The following is a 5,673-nucleotide window of genomic DNA, read 5'->3' on the forward strand; positions in this document are numbered from 1 at the left end:
AGGGGACTCTAACATAACCACCTAGAGTAAATGGTTACATACATAATACTAACATAACCTTCTAGTAGGTGTTGACTCTAGCCCATAATCAGTCCACCACTGATGATTAAACACATCAGCACTGTGGTCGGGCTAGCCGGATGCGGAATTCGTACCGACTGGGATTCGAACCCGGTTCGCCGCATTACCAGGCGAACGCTCTATCCCCTGAGCCATCGCAGCTCCCATAAACGCTACTTGTAGCGATCGAAAATGGACTGAGATAGCCGGGTTGGCGGGCGCTGGACTCTTGTTCTAGAGAACAGGAGCTCGAATCCAGCGGGGCGAAAACTCCCGGTGTTGTAAATGGTGACTAGTGCACGTTAAATTTGTCAGGTCACAAAGCTCTCCATATTCCTACAACAAATTATACCTCTGTGGGTACTGAATTGGGGATTGATCGTTCTCTAGTTCAGATTAAAATTACGATCAGTGGATGAATGAATGGGTTCCCCCTTTAAACGGGTGTGACGTATGGGTGTGGTAGAAGTCTAATTCTTGGCCATAGATGGCGTCACTGGACAACAAGATCAATCGCACCCCTTGCCCTACTGGCTCAAGACAACAATAACAACAGCTCTCAAAATTGAATTTCGTATTCTGATCGGACACGGAAATGCATATAAAATTTTATGTCCTCTAGCCATTTAAAAAAATGTTCAAGATTTTGATTGACAATAGATTATTTTTGACAATAAAAGGAATATAAATTTTGCCAGCATCATCCAGGCTTTGCTACCATTTCAAGGTAAATAAAAAGCCATGTCCAAGGGAAAATTATTTACGCTTAAATTTGATGTTGTATTTTGGTTTGCTTACTCGTTCTATATTTCAGTTTATTTTGTTTAACAATCTACATACTTAATTATATAACATAATATACAGATAAAATTTTACATGAATTTCAAACCTCTCTATTATTCATTCTCCTCTATTTTTCCTTGTTTCCCAAACATTATTCCCAAACTTTTTAATTTATTATCCATTGTAGGTATAAATTTTGTAAAATATTTCTTCTCAATTTTTCAATATAACCATCAGAAATTTTTATTCTCAAACCAAAAAAGTTACATTCAAAAAACTAGATTTTCCTCGATTTTGGTCGCAAAATGAGGATTCATATTCAGCATTCCAGGAAACACAAATGTGCGAAAAATGAAAATTACCGATAATTTTTTCAGGTAACGTCCTTTTTTAAACTCTGTTGCCTGGACTGTAAGAAAATTGTTGGAAAAAATAAATATATAAATTGCGACCTTAATATAATGAATTGACTTTTTGTTCTTGCATTTTTTAAAAATGAAGATTAAGAGATATTAAAATATAGCATACTCTAATATCTCTATATTGAAACGTCGCTGCCTGTTTTGGATGTTCAACTTCATGTTTTACTTTGCTACGCAGAAACTATAAACCTAAAACTTAAAAATATGAAATTTCCAAGGTAAATAGAAAAATGCCCTATGATGGAATAATAATAAAAATAAAAAAAATTAGCACTCAGCAAAATAGCCTAAAAATTGCAGCTACGGAAAGGATGAATTTTTTCTAAATTCCAATTTGTTCAAAAGTTTAAGAAATGTTCGATGCATTTTTGCAAGAATTTTGTTTATCATATATTGTTTTAATTAAAGATTATTTGTTTATTGTATTAAAAAATATGTATTTTACCCTCGATATTTTATTTCATAAAATCACTTACATGGGGTTGTCTCAACATGTATGTTAAAATATTAAAATATATAGAAAACATAATTCAAGAGAGATAAAAAACCATTTCTTTTTTGAGTTGCTATAATGATATAATCATTTTTCTTTCATGGATAACATAGATTCTCATATATATCTGTGTATTTTGTCAGCATATTTTGAATCTATAAATTTTAAATTTTTCTTTTTCCATTTTAAAATCCATTTAATCGTTATTGAATTTTGAATCGAAATAGAAGAAATTTTTTGGGGGTGGCCTTGGCCTGCAACAAGCTGTAGAGCAACAGAAGAAGAATCTTTTATTTTACTTTTTGCGAGTGCATTTACGAGAAACATATAGAATTCAACCATGAATACATATTATATGTTTGATACGATTTTGCTTACCATATCTACAAGAATTTTCTCGAATTTATACTAATTGATGTATGTAAAGCATATGTTTTTTTTCTTTCTTTGTTCCTGTCTTTTAATTTGGGAAATTGAAATGAAATATATTCCTCAAAGAAGAGTTTGTTCTATTATAAACAGTCCTCTGAATTTTATTCCATATTACAAAACAAATAAATAAACAAATAAAAAAATAAGAACGTGACGTGCATAATTTCGTAGTAAATCACTGTTACCTGAAAGTTCTAGTTCTCATACAGCTGATGACATTTTATGATCAAAAATTTATTTCGTTTACTTTTTTCATTTATTTTTTATTTCGAAATGAGGCATCGAACTTAAAGCAAACATACATATTTTTCCATATTTTAATTTTTCAGAATATTTGAAATTCTATACTTGTGCTGTGAAGATTGTTTTCAGAACAAATTAATTTATCTCAAATATCCTGAGTTTGAACTCACCTATAACGATGCATACAGCAGTTACATTGCAAGTAAAAATACGTTTTTATTATTATTATTCCTTTTGAAATTTTATTTAAAGTAGAAACTGTGACGTCCATAAAGAAAAAAAAAATCTCTAAATTTAATGAATTTCGGTTTTTATTCTTCTTGGAACGTTTCTGTGTGTGGTTGGTTGACTGTGAATAAAAAATGATTTTGGAGTGTTATTATAATTTAGAGTTTTCTGCAGGAAAACATAACATAAAAGTAACGGCCGAGTGCGGAGAATATATCACATTACTGTAAAACAAAAGGAGTTGTAAGAAATGAGAAACATCATGAATTTTTTTTCAAGAAATGAATTATTAACCATAAAAGAGCAAAGATTGGAAGGAAGGAAACTTAACTTAAAAATAATCTCTTTCTTTCGGTGCTTGCATAAAAGAATGGGGGAAAAAAGACGAACGTTTTCTTAGAAAAGGCTTTAAAAATATTTTACAGAAAAAGATCTATCGTTCAGTTGGAAGTTAAAATCGTCAAAAAGTTTTAATATATTGATTTTTAATATATGTATTCCAAACATCGTAAATGAAAATAAAAATCCATTGTGGTTTTTTAAAAAATTTCGTTAATTTTGATTTTTTGCATAAAATTAAAGAAAGTAACATGATTTCAAAGGATCTATTACCAACGCTTGTAAATTAAAAGTAGTACTCAAATCTCTATTATCTAAGAGTCAAATTTTTTAAATGTTGGTAAATTAACAAGCAGTTAAAATGCTTATAAATAAAAATGTGAAAAATTAACTGTTTGGTGTTTTTTGAAATTTAAGGCCTGATAAATTTAAAAATTTTTGCTAGACTGATCATGGGTTAAAGTCCTCTTGCAGTCAGTGTAAACGTGGTTTTCCTCTTTATGTAACGCAAATGCGGGCTAGTTCCATCAGAAAGTCTTCCACGAAGGCAAATTTCTCCCTATACAAGATCCAGAAGTTACCTTGTCTTCTGGATTGGATTCAAACTTACAGAGTTGAGCAATAGTGGTCGTAAACCCAAAAATTGGGTCGGCTGTTCAACGAACGGTTATAAAATAAAATAAAGTATCTTATATAAACTTTTAGTCGTGTCCTTTCTGAATTTTAATTCAATTAAGCGTAATCGAACGTATTTTCAACAACATCTTATTTGAACAGAGAGGACTATATAGAAGCCAATATTTGTAAGTTTCAGACAGGGTTTAATGTTTGATTTTATTGAAATGTTCAAGATATTTTCTTTAAGTAAAACTATTAAACACCTGCTGTTGTTGTTTTTTCCTTGTTTTTTTTTCTTTTCAAAAAAAGCTTCTTTTTCCTAGTCAAATATAGATAAACTAGAATTTTGTGAAAAATCATGCGGTTGCTACGTTTTATAAAAGATTTTCATAAAAGATTTCTTTAAAAAGTATAGTTCTTTGCTTTCTGCAGTTACCAATTTAAAACTTTTATAACTTTGAAACTGATAATAAGCTGAGGTAATCTTAGCAATTGTTTAAAAAATGCAGTTGGAATCAGTACCTCACTTGTCTGAGTAGCAATGCTAGACGCATAAATATATATGAGTCAGAGTTTGCCCTGTTTCATTATAAAACTTAAATAACTTCTTAATTTCTAGATATATCGATTTATATGTGATTTCATTCAATTTAGCAACAAAAAAAATAATCATCGGAAACATCATTACTTGCAAACGAATATGTTTTTTTTCCTCATTTTTTCTCTCAAAAAATTCTAAATAGAGACTGAAGCTCACTGCTAGGGAAGGTGTTAATTTCAGATTTTCACACTAGGCTTAAATCACATTTTTAAAATAAACTACAACTTTCCCTTAACTTTTTTTTGTATTCAAATAGTCACGTATGTTCCCTCAAAGTTTAGGACCCTATTATATAAAAATAGAATCAGTAACCATATATCTGTGAATAGATTTCGTGTCTGCTGCATTAAAGGATTCTTTTTCAGAAGATTTCATGCTGTCACCATTCAAAACAGTAAATCTTCCAAACGAATCATAACTGCTGGTGTACCTCAGGGCAGCATACTTGGACCTATACTTTATATTCTCTATACATATGACTTCCCAATAAATAAAACAGACTTCAACAGTATTACAGCCTATTACGCAGACGATACTAGTATTATTATAAAATCCAGAAACCCAAACCTTGCTCTGATGAAACTACAAGAACACATTTATGATATAGAAGAATGGTGCAGAAATTGGAAAACAGCCGTCAAGGCCGAAAAATCTGAGATCATAGTCATACAAAAAAAAAAAAGAATCAAAATACTTCCTCAATGCAAACCAAAGCTTTTTGATATTCAAATTCTAATAGTAAATAAAACAAAGTAACTCGGACTCACCATTAACAGCAAACTCACCTGGACCGACCACATGAAAAATGCAATAGACAAAGCCAATACAGCAATAAATGCAATTCAACCTCTCATCTACAACCGGAATGTTTCACTTAAAAACAAAAACACTTCCATGATCCGAGCCATTCTAACATATGCTTCTCCTGCTTGGGCCACAATTCCAGACCATCTAATGAAGAAACTGAACCCGTGCCAAAACAAAATACTCCGTAAAATCACCTGCGCCAGATGGTTCATTAGAAACTCAAACATCCACAGAGATCTCAAAATCCCGACTCTCTCTCAGCATATTTACAAATTTAATGCAGATTTTTATGACAAAGCTATCAACTGCAATACAGCTAACTTCAATGAAATATTTAAATTTGAAAACTTTAAAAAAGACAAAAACCTTAGACCAATAGCTGCACACTTCACCTCTGACGCCTCATACCGAAACTATCAACATAAGTAAAAATCTCAACTCTAACATCAATAGTTCATAGCAATAGCTCAAAACATCAACAGATTACAATCTCAACTGCTTCAACTACAATACCAGACTTGAAATCTGAACCTAGTACCTGATGTTGACATTAGATTCACAGCCATCTTTTCTATAGCCTTGAAATCCAAACCTGCTACCTCATGTGGACAATAAATACACAGCCATCTTTACTATAGCAAGTTGCT

At 31.3% G+C, this 5,673-nt stretch overlaps 1 protein-coding gene across 2 annotated transcripts in view; it reads right to left on the bottom strand.

Moving 5' to 3' along the window:
* The window catches only part of LOC107440849 (uncharacterized), a 36,640-nt gene extending 31,221 nt beyond the window's left edge, over window positions 1-5,419 (bottom strand). For both annotated transcript variants that reach the window (XM_087154177.1, XM_087154176.1), the window contains exon 1: window positions 4,987-5,419. The gene's annotated coding sequence lies outside the window, so the exon portion shown is untranslated. The remainder of the gene's footprint in view (window positions 1-4,986) is intronic.
* Between the last annotated feature and the right edge of the window lie 254 nt (window positions 5,420-5,673).

The sequence above is a fragment of the Parasteatoda tepidariorum genome, chromosome 10 (genome assembly GCF_982258835.1).
Source record: "Parasteatoda tepidariorum strain Cologne lab strain chromosome 10, Ptep-v5.0, whole genome shotgun sequence".
In the NCBI taxonomy this organism is placed as follows: domain Eukaryota; kingdom Metazoa; phylum Arthropoda; class Arachnida; order Araneae; family Theridiidae; genus Parasteatoda; species Parasteatoda tepidariorum.